A 20062-nucleotide genomic window follows, 5' to 3' on the forward strand; every position below is an offset into this window, starting at 1 on the left:
TACAAGAAAGTAGTTGTTGCAAAGTTGTGATAAAAATCTAAACCAAAATAGTCAGAAGGTTTAGAGGAACACTTGCACTGCGTATATTCCTCTCAACAATATTTGGCATCGCCTTGCAATATTCTTTTATACGTATAACAATTTTAAATTTAATTATCGCTAGACAAGTACTGCGAAATACTTTATGTACTTGTCTGTATGTCAAACTAAAATTACATCCATTATTCGAAAGCCAAACAAAATTTATCAGGCACATCTTCACATTTAAAAGTACTCTTTATCCATATATTGTTCCATAAGATTCTTTTGTACGCGTAACCATTCCTAAAGATATCAGTAAACCAGTTCTGTGAAATGCTCTATATTTATCCGCATGTCAAACCAGAATTCTATGAAGAATTTAAAAGTTTATAAAAATCTATCAAACAAGTCTTCACTGTAAAGACTTTATCTGCATATTTTTTGCCACTCACGCTCCTTCCTGTCATTATCGACGAGCATTACACGAGCGTGCATTAAGAGCAGAGAGGTGCAGCTTCCGGGGGACGTCGAGATGGTAGAGGTCGTCGACGAAGAGAAGCGTCGAGATCAAGTAGTCGCCGGTTGAAAGGGGAGAGAATCAATCGTGTCGATTGAAGATTGATTAGGCGGTTGCATTGACGTCCGAGATTTAGCGTGCGATGCAATTTCTTTGCCGTGTCTGCCCTTTGTGCCTGTCTTCGGGATCTTTGGCTTTCTGATCCTTCCAGCGCACTGCGTCAGTCCCTTTTCCTTTCTCTCTTCGCTCTCTCGTCATCCCTCTCGATACCGGATCTTAAACACGTACACATCGACACAAAGAGCGTAGATCCACACAGTACTGTTTCAATGGTGGTTTGTAAAATAGTTGTCGGGATACGAATGCTCGACGGAATCGATGCGCGGAACAAAAGCAGGAAAAAAGCCATCAGAATTCTTTCATTTTCGAAAGGATGCCGTTCCTCTGTCTCTCGATAACACGCGATATGTCAGTGTTCTTCTCGCGTTTGTTTCCTCTGTTACTGTTGCTTGTGTCTCCAATATGAAGAATATAGGGGCTGGTTAGGTTTCCAGTTGAATTTGATCCAATCTTTTTATTTCAAATATTCGAATTTCTTTGAAACATTTGAAAACATCTGATAATCGATTGTTTCACGTTACAAATGTAATAACGATACTGAATGAATTGCCAAAGTGTTATTAGTCTGTTTTTATTGTTAGTCTGTAAGTTTGTAAATTCTTGATTTATGTTCGATTTAGATTATAAAGATCGTTGTTGTTATTGTTGTTGCGTATAAAGAAGAATTAGAATTGATTTTTTTTCTATATAATCTTTGTCAAAAGTTTCTTAGAATTTTGATACTGATGATAAAGAAGGAGAGAAATATGTTTGGTTTTACGAATAGTGCCTTAAATAAAGTATCTCGTAAGAATTCGAGCTATCGATGTCTCCAAAAGATCAACTAAATTTTCCTTTCATTCTTCGAACGTTAAAAATTCATTCGCACGTAACTACATTTTCCATCGATCGTTCTATACTCGAAACATCGAAATATACCAAAGGCACACCAACTTCGTCATAACCTGCATCATAATTCCTTCCACACTCTAACACAAAAATCTCCAACTCTCTCTACATTCTCCCAACCACGAACCACATCCAGGTCCACTTCCCGGGAACAATATTCCTCAGTCAGGCTCCTAGAAGCCATAAAACGTCATACCGTATTTCGCCATGTAGCCACACTCGACTTGTACTCCTGTTAATCGTTTAAACGGAACAAGCAACTTCTAGTCGAGATAATTTCAATTCATAAATATTCTCGAGAAACGTTTAATATTCCTTCTACATCGCAAATATCGTGATCGGTTGGCTTAGTTGGCTCAACCATTATCAGGTTCGTAATTATCGTCTGTATCTACTTGCGTAACGACTGGAGAAATGAAAAGACGTGATTTTGAGGATTTTTCCAGATTATAAACGGGACACATTCGCAAAGTGCAATGCTTATTTATGACAAAATTTATGCTTGTCGAGACTTTTGCAAGATTCTATGATGAAACTCGAGGGCAAGAGTAACAGGAGACTAGCTATCATTATCGTTTGCTATCGTATCTTCTTCTTGTCCGTGGTCGTGGCCGTGTAGTCGACGACCTCGTCGCCCGTACTTTTCGAACGTGCGCATAAATCCCTTTATGGTCGTCGTGTCACGAATTCACTGCTTGTCGCCGATTTTATTGCCCGGTAGATTGCTCGGTGTTGTCGTGGCTTTTACACCGGCGAATAGCCGGTATCGAAACTTCCGGCATTTCGTCTGACGGCGACACGCTAACCGGAAAAAAGCGTAAGGTACAGACGCTCCGTATAAACGATGCGAAATCATTGTATCAGACGTTCGTTCTTTTATCTGTTTGCTGTTTTGTAATTTGATGAGACGAGGATTGTTATAAAATACTTTCTGATACGGTGGGGCAACTCGTGCTGTACCCTTGAATTTTCTTCAGAATACAGATAATGAGGTGACTGTCTTTCCATTTCTAAAAACATGTAATAATTTAAGAAGTAATAAAGATAATTATGTAAAAGTTAGGTTTGTTTTCCACGATATGTTTTACACACTGAAAATTGTTACTAAACACGTCTAAAAATTCTTTATGCTAAGAGGTTTTTAAAGGTAAATGGTTTTTAAAAAAGAGAACATGGCTTATTTTTTGCTCTAGATTCGACAGAAAAAATTTTATCGGAATCGATGACTGTGACCTCTCCTTTGATTTTAATTTATTTTGGAAATATTATATATTAACTTTGATATCGGAAAAATATTGAAATTTAATGCTGTTCGACGTTTATTGACATTATCAGCATTATTAATCGACAATACATATATGTATGATAAATTGATATTTTTGTAGGATTTTCCATGGCTTATTTCTTATGATCTGTATTGATTCTAAATCTTGTGTTGATAATGTAAATTGATAATTTTTTATTGTAAATATCGTAAATTTTGTATTGTAAATATGTTAGGAAGAAAAACTTCACACTAGGCTTGATAAATATTTATAACAAATCTACATATATGTATTCTTAAATATCAATTTGAAATCAATCCTTAATGTACTTTTTTTTTTTTTATCAAAGTGCATCTCAAAAATATCAGAAATATTGAATAACTTATTATGTATTCGATAGTATCCTGGCTTGTACGTAAGTTTCTAATGAAAAATTATTTAAAGATCTCCTGCTGACATATTGCATTGTGCTTACATTGCAGTATGTCGAGTAATAAATACTTAAGAGTCTCTTTCCATTTATATTCTTCTGTACGTGATCTTCCACGCTCACGTAACAATCTTTAAATATCGCTAAACACATTCATAACCTAAAAAATCGTCAAAATCACGTCTTTCCATTTCTCCATCTATCATCTTGCCTCGCACCAACAACACAACAGCTACATCCTCTCCTCTTATTATAATAAATTGCAACCATTGCCGCGCGCAAGACCTAAGAAACGCGGAAATAGTTAAAAGGCTAAAGTAAATGTAGAAATATCCAACTCACTATCTACCACACGCATCAAAATAATTTCTTCTCGTAAGTAATCCTGTCATAAAAAATAAAAATCCTCGTTCGTTATTTTCTGCGATATCAACGAAATCTTCTTTGTGTGCGTGTACACACAGTCGAATTACACGAGTCGCGAGAGGCATTCGAAAGATTTACAGATCCGCGTGATTCGGGCTACTATTTCTTCCACCTGATAATTGTCACGAATTAGTTCAGTAAATCAGCCAGTTTCCCTTTCTCTCTCTTTCTCTTTTTCTCTCAACAATGTGCCTACCTGCCTATCTCTATCTGTTCCACTTGTTCTGCACTCCTGCCACCTTTCGATCCCGAGAATAGCGTGATCGTTTCACGTAAATAACAATTAAACGAAACCTGTGGTACATTAAGTCGGACTTTCGCCGCCCTCGTTCGCCTTTACTCCTTCACCCTCTCTTCCATATTACTCGTGGATTATCGTGGAGAACATAAATCCCAATTACCCGCCCACAGCGCGCATAATGATCGATAATTAGCGCCGTCCGTCGCCGCCTCTGTTTCGTCCCGTTTCACTTCCGTCTTCCATTACGAACTTTTTCTCGAAATCTCTACCTTGTTGCGATTAGAGACAGGTTTTAAATGCGCGCTGGAGAAAGTTGCAGAATTTCGAGTATTCAACGGTGGAACTTTAAAACGAGAGTGAAAGTCGTGTGTGAAACTAGGAAGGGTGTTTGGAGAAAAGATCGTTATGAATTGGAAGAATTTTAGATTTTATACTTTCACGATGATTAGATGACATATTCCTGATTCTTTGTTTCAACGTTTTGTGAATTCCACTTCACTTCACAAAGTGCAACATACTAATAACGCGGTTGAAACCCGAACAATCGAGAATAAGAGTCATCGAAAAGTGCAGAGTATTTCAGTATAGTTGTGCTTATGGCGATTCACGTTTTTGTGAACATAGTTAAAGCAATAGAATCTAGGCAGAGATTTGTTTCACTCACTGAAGATTGTGACGAATACTGTATTTTGAATTGTTTACGTGTATGGAATGTTTTATTCCGTGTATTATGTGCAATTTTGCATTTTTAAATTTCTCGCAAACGTATGAAGATACGCAGACTGCTAGTAGTATATGTTTTTCTAATAATACAAGTAGAAATGGAAGTATTTTATAGAAATTCTTTCTAGAAAGAGGAAGTGAAAAATAGCTTTTAAGTTGATGAAGTTTTGCAAAAAGCAAAGTTGCAACTGGCTTCAATATTTTAATACTATGCCAAGTAATATTTCTAAAATTACAAAGAGGGTGGAGCAACACCTTTTCCCCTTCAAAAACAAATAAAAAGAAAATTTTGGTAATGCGTACAACTACATATTAAATTTTAAAATTGCTTTCCTACCAAAAATAAGAGATATTACTTATCGTATTCTTCTTTCATATTCTTCAAGTTAAATATACAGAACACATTCCGCCAACACAACCCAGACAATTATAACAATCGTATTTCACAACAGCAGGTGACCCATCACGCACGTAACAGAAATTTTGAATTTGAAATTCCAATTACCAAAAAGGGTGAATCCTCCCCTATATTTTTATCTAAATTGTTTTGGAACAACATAACATAATACTTTAGTAAAATATGACAACTCGTGCGTAGCTAATCGTGAGAATCCTTATGGATTCAAAGGGTGTTAAAGAGGAAGAGGGAGATGACGATTGGATAATCGAAGTCGAAACGACGACTACAACGAAATTTAAGGCGTCGGTGCTCGTTATCGATGCATTAGCCCGTGAAGAACTCATCAAGATCGATTCTAGATCACTGAGGGAACTTTTCTTCGAGAAGATCACCTGCCCCATATGCACGGTCATTCCTGGCGACAGGTATTGCACCTGTAATACACCTGCGACCGATCGGCTAATTTGAAAGATATTTATTATCCCATTTCGATTATCGGCCATCCATCTGGAGCTGTTACGAATCGGTTTCCAAAAATTATGAGCCGTCCGAAGGCGTTATGACTATCTGTCATTTTTCCGATTAAATAAATCACGAGAATCATTACATCGAACATGAGAATCTACTTTTAGTTCAAATTCCACGAAAGAGATGTGCTATCGAAGATAAAACCGAATTGTTTTTGACTTTTTTTTTTGGAAGCTTAATTACAGATCTTGTAATGGATTATAAGATGCTTTGCATACGAAGATTACAGAAGGAAGACATGACAAGTTGATCTTTGTTGAGTTTCTGATATTAATGTCACATTCCGATTAAACAGACGAATTTTAATATGACATAATCGGAACGAAGATTATCTGTCCAAGGGTGTAAATCTCTTAAAACTACTTGATAAATTGACAAAGCCAAAAGTACAGTTACTAAAGCATGTAATATTTTACTATTTATAACGTTGCAATTAGTATTACGAGTCATATTTTGAAAATTTTCGAGAAGATAAAAAAACACAGGTTTATTTGCAAAATCTACAGACAACTTTGTAACATAAAATTGATCAACAACTTCTTCGTCTGCAGCCTATATATGTTATTTTGTATATTAATTACTAGATCGTTTCATATTAAGTTTATCAGTTTCGACGATCGGTGACAAGGATTTTAATGAAATTAAAATACGATATAGTTTATTTTATATTAGGGGAATGCACTGCTACATACCACTGTACACGAGCATCTCAAGCAATTCATTAAACCTCCTCCGTTTCTGGTCAATAAAGCAAAATTATTAAAAGACCTGGCGTGGTTCCCCTCAGTCTCTGATTAAACTACAAAGAATCGAATGCCGTTCACCGACTCGACGTCAATTACAATTATGATAATTCCCGCGTCCGTGATAAGGATCGTCGGATTCGTTTCACGTATTCCGCGTTCATCGTAACAAAACCGATTTGAATTTTCCCCGGGTAAATCGCCAGCAACCCCATCGCGCGCAAATATCAAGAAATTTCATTTCGTATCCGGCAAACAACAAGAGCGACGACGACGATGGCCACAAATCCAGAGACGAGTTGCCGCAACCAGCATTTTCCACCTGCTGTATTTCTACACACAGAGAGAAAGATAAATAGCTAGATAGATAGAGATAGAGATAGAGAAAGAGAGAGAGAGAGAGAGAGAGACCAGGACCCCTCTGGAACAATTATTATTCTCCGCGGATCGCCTAGGTTATTGAGCAAGAACAGGACTTCCGCCGTGGAATCAGATAGTCTCGTGTTGCATGTGCAGCATGAGCGCACCGTGGAGATGCGCACACCTAGGAATCCGGGCTGCCGGTGTGCATCTACCTGCGATTCCTCGTGCATCCGTGCACAGTACGGCCGGCCTGTGCACGGATTACAAAGTGGATATTGCCTGCACCGACTGCGATCCCGATGATTTGCGCCCGTCTCGGATTAAGCGACGCTCACATCGAGGTTCAGCTTGGTTTAATTGGGTTCGATGTGGGGGTAAATGGAGAGGAGGTTGGTTAATAGTTGGAAGAAATTATTGAGGATGTTGTGGCACGGTGTAGGGATATATGTATATAGCAATTCAGGTAGATCACGAATATATTCGAACGTAGTGTAAAAACCTTTTATGAATATTACACTACTGGCTATAAGTACATATTAGAACACCTACTGATATTTAATACAAATTGAATACTTTTTCTCGCTTTTATTTCCCAGATATCTTGTTATAAAGCTAAGTACCTTATTACTATAAATTTCTAGATATCTTGTTATAAATGTACATAAATTCCTAGCTATTTTATTTACATTACGTGTGCCTTATAGCATCAAGTACTAAATAAAAAATAAATTTTGTTTCGGTTCTCCAATGGATATAGCGAGTAAGTCTCATAATACTTACGGCCAGCGGTGTATTATGTGTATTATATAGGATATTTTGAAGTTTCATTAGCAGTGTTATGAGATTCGATTATCATGATTGATGATATTTATGTATATTGGAGCTATGAGATATTTAGTGTAAGTGTACATTTCGCAAAAATAGTTAACGAAAAGTTAAATCAAACTTCCTAGATAAGAGACTAAGGCTTTAATACATTTCGGACACTATAAACTAACTGATCTTGGAAGTCTCTCTAATCGTGATCTAAGTGATCTGTAATCGTTTCAATAAAGTCATGTAAATAAAAATATGCTGAGAATTACTTTGCACCAAACATTGTTAAATATTTTCTTCGTTATATTAATGAGAATAAAACTAATCCTTTTTTTCTGAGAAATTAAGAAGAATTCGATTCATTGAATGACGACGACGTGTATTGTTCCTTGAAGTATTAATGTTAACGAAATGTTAAATCAGGATCTTTCATTGATGATTATGTGTTGGCATAGAGATTATTCATTGTAAGTAATATTCAATGATTGTATCAATGTTCGATGTGACATAATTGAAAAATTATTAGAAATTAGAACAGGAATTTATGAAATGAAAGATTTTTGAAGATTTCTTATATAAAATATTGTGCTCGATAGAAATATTAAGGTTCGAAATCTGATATATTTTCTTAAAGAATGATTTATGATATAAGATTAAAGCCTTAAAAAACGATTGGAACTTATTATATAATTTCTGCTATACTAATTTGAAATATTTACGCATTAATTTCACAAACTAAACTGTAATCATTGTAAAGTAAAATTTAACAAAATTGCTAATGGTAGAACTCGATAAAAACAATTGGTATTCCACGACTTAGTTTAAACACATCACAAGAGTATACAAGAATGAAAATAAGAAATTGTAACTTTTGCTCTCTATAGCCCGTGACTTTTTAATTTCTATAGCGTTGCGCGGCTATGATAAATTATTTAATTAAACTTGCAGGAATATACTTGAAGCTTACTTTCCACGCTCTGAAAATGTTCGGCTTAATAATTGGCCAACTTGATTTATTATTCGGTCTTTAACCGTCCGCGGTTAATTTCGTCTCTCGGATATGGTATACGCAATTAGTTACGTACAGTAGGAGCTACCAGTTTAATGACGCACAAATAAAAGTTGTCTATGATAAACGTGTATCTACGGTCGTGACTAAGATATGCAGATTTTATCATTCGATTGCCGCCGTGCTGAATCTCTAATTACTCTTGGGGCTACGTGATTTCTGAAGGCGCCACGCTCATCTCTCTTCCTTCCTCCGTCTATAAATTTACAATTCTTTTCCCCTTCCATTTTTACTAGCCGGCAATCAAGTTTTATCGTCTAACATTAAACATTATAACATCGAAACACTCCGTGTTCTCTATACATAATTCAAAAATGCCAGAAAAAGATCGCAGCCTCTCTACGACTGAATGAAGCTACATCTACATTTGTTTCAAGCAACGCGAATGCCCATTCGAGCCGATAAAACTGACATTCCTCCATTCGTAGCAGCGAAATGAAAGCACGTGTAATCGATTAGACCCGGGTAACCACACTGAAACAACTTTCCGGTAGAACCATAAAAATTCGACGCTGCATCTATGGCTTTGTGAGCACAGGTTACGAGAACTAGATGCGAACAGCACACGCGCGAGTGCTAATAGAAGCTAGAAGAACACCCGATGGAAATTGGCAATTATCGCAACCCATAACTAAGGGCTTCTATCGAGACATAAGGTCTGCACACACGATACGACCGAAGGGTCTGAGTGCAGGGTAATTACGCAATAATTAGAAATTAAAAATCGAATGCATCGATGCTCCTCCCTTTCCTTCATCCTATTCTCTATATCTATATCTATATAGCTTCTATAACGATAGAATCTATATCTATTTCTATCCTGACCGTCTTTCACAGCTATTTATTTCCTTTTCTCTCGTTCCTGTTTTTTTCGCCCCTGTTCTCTTCTCTCTCTCTCTCTCTCTCTCGTTTTTCTTCGTACGTCCTGCATCACGATCATTTCGTTGCAGTTAAGCGCATCGTCAGCTGGCGAATTGCATTTCTGCAAGGATGCCCCGTGTACGCGATGGGTTAACGAACTTGACGTCTCCTCCTCTTGCCTTCTGTTTCTTTCGCTTCCTCCCACTACCGAAGTTACTCTTTTTTCATCTTTTTTCTTTTTTTTTATTGTTACGTCGCTTTTTTACGTTACGACGGAAACGTCGAAGAAGAATGGACGTTGAATTGGCCGACGGAAACGCGCAGAGGCCAGCCACTGTGAATATCGCGAGGCAGATGACCCCATTTACCGGTCCGCTATGCATGTTTTATTGCAGTTCCATGCAACTCGTCCACGTAGGTATTTCGCGTTGGAATTAGATTTTGGTTGATGGAGGAATTGCGATGTTCACTATTTAAATGGCTTGTGTTTCCGCGAGCAGACTGTTTTTGTTCTTGGAAAATTGGTTCCGTTGAGATTGTTAAATTTAATTGAAGAGCTTGCAATATGATGGAAATATTTAAATTGTGTTGCTGCTTTTCTTCTATACAGTTTTTGCTCAAAGTAGACTAAAATTATCGCGGAATTTCTTCTGAAGAATATGATTTTGAGGTACACCGATTGTTTAATAGAAAGCTCACCATAGAAATCTTATATATCCGTATCGTATGTGTCGTATAAAACATGATATTTCATTAATACGAGGCACGAGATGAGACGCAACTGTCATCATTATGTTGGTCAAATTTAAAACCAATCTGAAAATGTACATACAGATTACAAGATATTTATTGCAAACATATGCACATATAGTAAAAAATTAGTGTACGACATAAATAACCATCTTAGACATATACGTGACAAAGATGGTCTCTCTGAATATTGAGTTTTATTAATACAATGGATAATCGACTGTTTAAATATGATTTTTGTTTTCAGATTAACTTCAAATTTTACCAATTTAATGATTGCCGAATCTCACAACGATATTAATGGAATTTCAAAATATTTGATATGTTCACAAAAGGTGTCTACAAAAACATGTCTTCGAATTCGATTATTTTCATGAACCTGTGTACATTTACGTCTCTTTAAATAAACTTTATTGTAAATTGATAATATCTGTAGTAATATAAGTTGGTAATACCAATGACAGGAACTTCCAGAAGATAGAATAATCTTGTATTTTATGCAAGTCGATTTCACTTAGCTCGAAAGCAAGATGTTATCTAAATATCTTTTAAGAAGCTGAGAAATTTTCAAATTGAAAAGAGATATGAATCTATCGTTTACCGTTTTTCGTAATATGATCGAAAGTTGTATCAGTTTCAAAGCGGGTAGAACGTTATGCGGAGTGATCTATCGCAAAGAACGCTTGTAAAACGGGAAACCTAAGTAATAATGTAAATAGTCCGGCTATTCGTATGCAATTAAGAAGGGGTCGCGAACCACAGGTGCATCTGATCGTGGAATTTTCACACGAGAATGAAAGGTAGCTCTACGCTATGAATCTTATCAAGGCAATCACGATGACTATTATTCCGTCATTTCTTCTTGCATTTGCATAAGCTATGAAATAATATGGTACATCCGAATCTCGTAAAAATAGTAAATTGAAGCTCATTATTCTTGAATATTTCGTTGAGATGCTAATGGTGGCTGTCGTTCTAAAGATACATTACTCTCGTAAATTCCAAATTATCTGACGTGACAGGTGTATAAATATGTCTTTTAAAAATGGGAAAATTAGTATTCTATTCTCATAGTTAATATAATATATATAATATAGTAAAAAATTATAATTGGCTTATTCAAGTACAACTAGGAAGATGTTATGAGAATGTTAATGTTTTAAACCGATCGTGTATGATCGTGAATTTTTATATCGAGAATTAGGCGGTAACATTAACTCACTTTTCTCGATATAAAAATTTGTAAGACTTAGCAAGAATATAAACGATACTTTATTGATATAAAGGCTGTTTTGAGACAGATTTCTTTACACATAAAACGAACGAAACTAAGAAAAATCTAGATGAATTTTAAAATCAATTAACGAATCAAATCTTTTTCACCATATCGTAAATATTTAATAATGAATTAATCTCCATGTTTTACTTCTATGAAACAAAAGGCGTCGTGTTACTATTGTTTAAGACAAGTTAACAAGTAACTAATGTGTTTCTTCTTAAAATCATACTAACTTTAAAGGAAACAAATAAGGTATAGACAACATAATATATTTTTACAATTCATAATACTTTAACTAATACCAATTTCTCATTAATCCAGCAACGTACCTTGTCAATTATGATTGCATAAGATCACGAACAATTGTTTCACCTGAACGTTCTCGGAAATCTAGTTCACAAATGAAATTTCTTCCGATATCTCAAAAATTCCATGCTCAACTCCTACAAATTTCATCTTCTCGCTCTATTCGTTAACTCGGGAAACTAAAATCATTCTTCTCTTAATTCCTATTAACGTATCAACGTATTCCAAAGAAGGTAACATCAGTGATTTATCAGGGCTGTTAATATCGAATGCAACAACGTCCGGCGACCATCAAGAAATAATTAAAAATACTCGCGGCGAACAGAACAGGCCACGATAGAAGAAGAAAGCACACGTGCACCCGTGAATTCCCAGTGACTAATCGCGCACACCTATAAAAGGAGCTCGAGCCACAGGTATATTTATCCGTGGCGTTTCCACGTGGGAAAGAAATCGTTCTTCCTTGGATCGAGTAACGCCCAAGAAACTGGTTTCCACGTTCGTCTCCCTCTTCACTCTACGTTTCGTATCTCTCTCGTCAAGTATACTCTGCCTCTCTCTGCCTCTCTCGCTCTTTCTTGTCTCCCTTCTCATCCTTTTCGCTCGTATCCACGACCACACCGCGTTCGAGAGTTTTACGAGTTTCTAATGAGAAGGGGTTGCAGGCATCGTGAAGAACGCCGCGCGTAATCTTCCTCGCGTATGCTCTAGGATCTGTCGATCCTTTTACGACACGCCGAGCAAACCCTACGTTTTTTCGTTTCTCCCGTTTGTATCGCGAATCGCTTCGAATAGAATCTGCGCTAAATTGGACGTTTCGGTTAATTGGTATCGACAAGAATATTCCGACTTTTCGTCTTCTTAGTCTCTTCTTAGTCTCTTCTTAGTCTCTTCTTAGTCTCTTCTTAGTCTCTTCTTAGTCTCTTCTTAGTCTCTTCTTAGTCTCTCGTTAAGATGAATAGTTTTGTACGGAGATTAGAATAATTGGATACAATCATAAGCGTTAGGATAGAAATTACGCACTCTAATAAGGGAAATAACAGAAAATTGTATGGCGATAGTTCAGTTGGTTGATGTAAAATTGTGATTTCTTAAATGAAATGGCACGAATGCTTTGGAATAACGTGGAAGAAAAGAGGCGTTTAATAAAAGAGATCTCAATCGCGTGTGATAATATTCGTGTTATGTCGAATAAAGCATTATATTGTACACACGTTTGTGTTCGTTTAAGTTCCTTTAGACAATCCATGTCCGTTTGTAACGTAATGTATAAAAGTATCGGTAGAAAAATATTCACAGACTGAAAGTTGCATCCCATTAGTATGCGAATAACTTTAATTTCAAATTATTTTGGAATAGTATCCTATGAGATATATTCTTTATATTCTTTATATGTAATTTAACTTTTCTTTTATCTAAAGTTTCGACAAATATTGACATTGTCGATATCTCGTCTACCGAATTTCTTTCTATTTCTCGTTTTTTAATTAAATTAATTAATAAAATTATAAAGAATTACTTTCTGACATTACCCATTTATGCCAGTTTCAATAATGAAACTACTTAATACTACCTCATACCATTTGAGTTAAATTGATCTTCTGACAACTTGACAAATATTATTCTCTATCTCTAAATACAATCATTGGCAGTATTTTGACTTCAGAAAAATATGTAAATTTCTATGTATTTAAAATTAGAACCAACTACTTTGTCTGATGATTACCTCGAATAAATAACGAAGATCAGACAAAACGCTGATACTTCTAACGTTAAAATAGTCAATTCACGCGAAACAATCCTGCATATGTATTCAAAAGGATAACACGCTTAGCTCGATCATCATACCATATCCAAGACTGCTACCAACGTCTATACACCGTGTCGAAGATGACGCAAAAATAACGGAATATTTATCGACATAGCAATCGAGAGAAGGCGAAAGAAAACACTTGTCGCCAGCACGACAAATATGTTTCGCGTTGGCGGTGCATTGAATGCATAAAATATGCAGAATTTTTTATCCAGCTATCTAGCTAGAACAATGTTTCTCCTGCTTAAATTACGCGTTGCTCCTCCTCGGGATTGCCCACGACTTCTACACACGTTGCCAACGTAAATATTACGAAACGACATTCTAAACGTTCGCAAACTCCGCTGTGGTAAATTTCAAAAGCGACTGGTTGCCTTTTCAGAAACGTTTTCGATTCGAATATATTATACACGAGATATTCCATTTCCTCGATAACAGTTCGGACTCTTCGTTTTGCTGTACGTCGTCTGTTTGTTCGTGTGGTATTTCTAAACATCGTGTTCTCTAGGTTTGCACGTCGTCGATTTCACTGACCGAACGTTTATACACGCCCACGTGCATATACGAACATCTCCATTCGTTGCGTGCTCGCGCGCCATTCAATTTGTCTGCTACGGACCTTTATTTCTACAGTGAACCTACTCATAATGTTTCCAAAGTACCTATATATCCGTGGAAAAAAGTTTTATTGGATGTCTTCGTTTTCTCTGTACGGTAAATTTGAAAGAAACGTGGCATGATTTACAATAAAAACAAAGGCCTGTTCAACTTTCGTTAAGCCTCCGGTGGATTAATTACTGGAGCCTCTGAAGAAGTGAGACTATGCATATAAAATTTTGTTTGTTGTCAAAGTACAAGGCGGCTGTAACATGATGTTGCGAGATGTTTCCTCAAAAAGCAACGAAGATATCGACTGTATTTTATTTCTTAAATTAGATGGTTCAAAGAAGCTAATCTTTTAGCGTAGAACAAAGCTTTCTATGGCGACTGTTAGAAGGCGAATGGCATCTCCTCGTTTGTCTCTTAAATGGAAGACGATATTAATATTTTGTTACCATACTTCAAGTCGACAATATCAATAAATTTTCGATTTTTCACAAGAGTAGAGGATAATATTCTTAAGAATATCAGGCATTTTTTAAAGACACTAGATTATAAATTATATGTATTGTAATATAAATTATTTATGAATAATTACATGTATCGAAATAGATATAAATTATTTAAATACAGTCAAGTATTATAGCACTGTAAAATTTGTTGTCGTACAGAAGCAATTTAGCCATGTTATTCGAGGATCGCCTGTATTGTATAAATCGATTTTTATAAGTGGCCCTGATCGCGAGATATTATCGATGACCGGCTATCGTTTCTTTAATCGTTCGTAAGACAGTTCTCGTGATTGCTTCCAAATTAGACAACTAACGTTCCGACGTTCGTAACTTCAACATAAAAATCGCAGATGTACTTGTACCTCCTTAAGCAGGAAGTTATAAAGTTTCCTGATTCTGAAGAATCGATCGAAGATCTCCATAAAGATCCGTTAGATCGTGAAAACTAGACCAGCTAGAAATTATTGTTAGAAAGTTAAAATTGTAGATCGTGTTAAAGGTTGTATTTTCTACTGAGACAGAGCATAATTAATAGTAATTTATAGTAATAGCACACTGAGGCTAGTAAGCGACATGATAGATAGGTAAAGTGCTATTGTGTTTAATGAAGTTAAGGTTGATAATGGAGATAAGTATTTTTTCCCTTAGGTGTTAGAAATTGATGTATAATTAAATTGGCGTGTACAATAGCTGCGAGAGAAATGTGTTTATACAAAAAATAATCTTGTCAGAAATATTGTACAAAATAAAATTTTGCAAAGATCGGGACAGTACAAAAAAACTTACTTATAAACTTGTAATATTTCAAGGATTTGATTAACATAAAAATGTTTGAGTATAGTATAAGAGACACTGAGGACAAGTTAAATAGTTATTTTAAGATATTTGAGTCGTTCTTGGAAATATAATTCCAGAACAATTCGTGATTAATATTTTTAGAAATACGTAAAATTAAAAACAATCTCAAAAATCTTCTAAAAACTAAAAATCTAAATTCAGTCATTTTGGTATAGAAACTTATCGATATAGTAACATGTGGTATGCAATGACATAGTTAAAGATATATTTTACGAAAATGGCATGTGAGAATGGACAGTATATAGGAAAATTTAATTTCCTGTGTGTTACAAGGGGCTTAATTACTTCGGCTCGTAATATGTTGCATAAAAACGGAAGATTACGATTAATGATAAAGAGTGTTCTTGCTATCTTTCCATATTTATCTTTGCACAATGTGTTCCCTATGTGCGTTGTCCTTTACTTCGTGTCATGCGTCGTTTAACAAATTATAGCGTAATAAAGATATAACGTATGCGATACCTAGTAAAGAAGTTATTATATAACTGATTATGTATAAATTGTTGAATTACCCGGGCCTGGGATTTTCCATCTTTTCTATGCAAATGCGCGTATGTCGTTATACATCATTTAGTATTTACGTTCTACTGAATCACATATGCTACTTAAAATATATGAACAAAATAAGATGCAGATGAGATAGCTAATAGTAGTAGACATTTAAAGATTATTGAAATATCATCATATCGAATTATACATATTTAAAAAATAGCAATAGATATTGTCTGCATCGTATGTATATATATATTAAAATTATATCTATAAATTATGCTAAATATTACCTACCACATGTATCATATTAAAAAGATCATATTTAACACGATGAAATTCGTTCGCAGATTAAACAATTACAGAGTTATATGCGTAAACAATTTGAAATATTAACAAATCCAATGTTAAATTTGACTGTTTCCATTCAACATAGTATAGCTTCTTTGCAACTTAAAAATTTACCGAATTATGCCGATAACAAATTTTAATTATTATCGAGAATGGAATGAATTAAATATTAATACAAGAATATTATGATATATACGTTTAATATAGCAGAATATACTATTAAAAACTCTTTCGACTTTTATCTGCACCTATTATTCTTATCACTTTTTCATCTAAGACTTTGTACAAAGCAATTAATATTACTATATCAATTTAATTCCCTCGACAAATGCGAATATCCATCGATCATATCAATTTTAAACGAGGATTCATCGAGGCAGAGATTCCAAGAAAAATTTGATCTACGAGCTCTGGCAAAATTTTTAATCATCGTTGGTCCTTAATCCAGAAATCAAATAGCCACGAAATAACAAGACGTTGCCAATTCGCGAAAACGGCTTAACTGCCGGTTGCGTTGCTTCTCGATGGAACATAGTGCAATTTCACCGGCAGATAATCAGCAACCTCTTATCTGGACGCGTGCTGTGTAATCATTCGATTAAAATTACACAAACAACGTCTGCATAGAGGCAGATGCGTTTCGAAAACGAATCGATTTCGAATGCACGAACTGCGTAGCTACGGATCTGTTTGTCTTTTCAGGTAGACTCGCGCATGCACATGTTGATCACGCCATATAATGATCGACGATCGATACGATCGATACTGTGCGAACATTTTCGCCGATGGCAATCTTTTGACAGTATACGTGATGTATCCAGTTCGTGCATCTTTTTAGGCTATCTTTCCAGTTTCAGACCTTGTATTTTTTTTACTTTGGAGGTTAAATTTTTTAACGTGGGTGATTTAAGTGAGCAGCTTTTGAATAAGTAGATCGAGGGTTTTTATGTAATTTCATACTTTGATAGAATAAATGGAATTGAAATAACAATTGTTTCGTTTGTTATAAGTATTATACATTGAATTACATTACAATAAATAAATTTTTTAACGTGAGTGATTTAAGCGAGCAGCTTTTGAATAAGTAGATCGAGGGTTTTTATGTAATTTCATACTTTGATAGAATAAATGGAATTGAAATAGCAATTGTTTCATTTGTTATAAGTATATTAAATAAGTATATTAAATTACATTGCAATAAGTAAACCGCGGATATTCATGCAAATTAATATTTTTACGAACTATTAATGAGATAGAACATAGGCTGAAATCTGTTTTACCTATTAAAAATAAGGTAGCTATCCATTCAAAATAGAATATTTCGAAAATTGAATATTTCTCAAAAAATAATTTCTTCTTGGCATGCGCCTTTAACGAGCCATTTCAGGAAGCAAATTTACTTCACACCAATTTCACGGCTACCTTTAATAAGCCCCAACTGTTTTCAGAGTACACCTATCAAATATTTCTCACGGTATACAATTTGTACATAATCATAACATAATGAAAGTTCAACAAACATCGAAATTAAGGGAACAATTATACTTTGACACGATCGTTTCCAGCGAAATTGTCTCACGATTTTCCTCCCGTTGTACATAATTGCTGGAACGTGTTAATTATATACGAAATAAACTTAATATTATATCGTAATGAAAACACGCGATAAAAACTCCGAACCTGAACATTGTAACTTATTTAATAATTAATTGCAAGGCTAATAACATGGTTGCGATGATGATGACGCGAACGTCATTTTGGAAACATTTCATTTTGTAATATTCTCGTAACCACTCTCATTTACTTCACTCTCGACCGGTATTTACTCAACACATCGTATCTTCGTCGAGGATCTCTCGTTACGTTTACCGCTAACAACCGATCTGGGGGCCACACCTAAAATTTAGAAGTTAATGGCTGTCCAGCCACTTCAACAGGCTATTGCAAACATCTAGTAATTGTCATGTTACGTTTTATTACGCGACTATGTTTCCCGATGAAACAACGTCTCGAATATCCTAAAAGAAAATGTAAATACAGGGTATCCCACGTTTTTTTTCAGCAAATGGTGCTAGTTTATTCTATGAGTAAAAAGAAAAAGAAAGTGACATATCCTGTGACGAACAAACGAAAATGTAAAACTGTTAGCTGTGTAAGTATATTAATATTAATAAATTCTGTAGAAATATCTTTTACCAAATCGACAACGATTATTTATTTTTTTATATGTAATATGTCTATTCGGTGCTTTTATCGATTATAATTTCGTTTGTAACATTATGAAAGTTTTCATTTCATTTACATATGTCTGGAACGTTTGCTTGCTCGCTACTGTAAGCATAGGTTCATAAAATAATTTACTAGAATGTTATGCCAAAGATAAGAAACAGCAAGCACACCACTAGACTTGTCTTTTTAAAGCGTAGGAACAGGTTGACGATGCTTAGGTATGTTTCACTTCAAAGTGTTGAATATTTATTAGAACACAAATTTCTTGTTGATATCCTTTAAATTCAATGAATGCTAATATTGTATATTTATTATGATACGAATTTCGTGTCAATGGCATTTTATTGCAATGAATACATTACGAATCTTTAATATTCGTACTATTAATAATTCTTGCTTGCTAAATTTAGTGCTTTAAAATCCTTCAGGAGTAATAATAATTTTTATTTTATCGCAACGTATACCATAGAATCTAAATCGAAAAATTAGCTCGAAATTCTACTAAAAGAATTAGAAAATTCTTTCGTTGCAAATCTATTGAAATAAAAGAATTTGTTATACTCATCTATAGAGTTAATAGCAAATTAATGAAAAAATCTACAAGAGATTTAGTACGAGTGTAACTGGTAAAATTCCAAATTTTTAGTCCTTCGTGTATATATGTAATGATCTTGAAACTCAAAGAAAATGGTCTTAATCGTCGTATCCGCCGTGGAGTTTAATATTGTTTGTAAGAAAACTGATCTGTTATTTTTTTGTCATACTCTCATCTTTTTCTTTTTAATGAAACATTTATGAGTTCTTACTTGTATGAAAGTTTTTTCTTAGTTCTGTTCATAGAATCTAGCACCGTGTGACAGAAAACGCTTAGATAATAGACACCTTATATAAGAAATATGAGGCACACAGGTATAAATTACTGCGACGTACGGAATGTTGTTCATAAATAATTCTTCAAATGTCTATAAAAATGCTCTGGTGAATAAATGCGGGAAATATTCATGTTCGTATTTAATCAATAATTACACTGTATTTTTTTTTACCCATATAAAAACTATTCGTTATGAATAACACAAGAGTTTTTATCATTCTTTATAGTCGCAGTTAGGTACAATGTGTTACATCCGGGATAACAAATGTAAAATCATATAGCGAATGATGTCCTATTATTGTAGATCGATGTTTAAACAACCTTCCAAGCAGACTGATCTTCATATGCGAAGAGGCTAATGAATGAAACCCTTTTATGTGAAATTCGCGTAGGTGGGCCACGAGGTTCGTTGGAGATGTAAATATAAGAAAGAATATTCTTATCTTGGTTTGAAGTTAGAAACAAGAGAGAAAGAAACGTATGACTATCATTGGTATATGAAATATGTTTTACGATAAAGTAAGAAAGATAATTTCTATAAATGATAAAGAATAATAAAAAAATGAGATTAATTATATTTAAGTAAGACAATG

General features: G+C 34.7%; 1 protein-coding gene across 1 annotated transcript in view; it reads left to right on the forward strand.

The window, feature by feature from the left end:
- The window catches only part of LOC126870707 (UPF0489 protein C5orf22 homolog), a 419981-nt gene that overhangs the window by 264890 nt on the left and 135029 nt on the right, over positions 1–20062 (forward strand). The gene's annotated exons all lie outside the window — the stretch shown is intronic.

The sequence above is a fragment of the Bombus huntii genome, chromosome 1 (assembly GCF_024542735.1).
Source record: "Bombus huntii isolate Logan2020A chromosome 1, iyBomHunt1.1, whole genome shotgun sequence".
Taxonomy (NCBI): Eukaryota; Metazoa; Arthropoda; class Insecta; order Hymenoptera; family Apidae; genus Bombus; species Bombus huntii.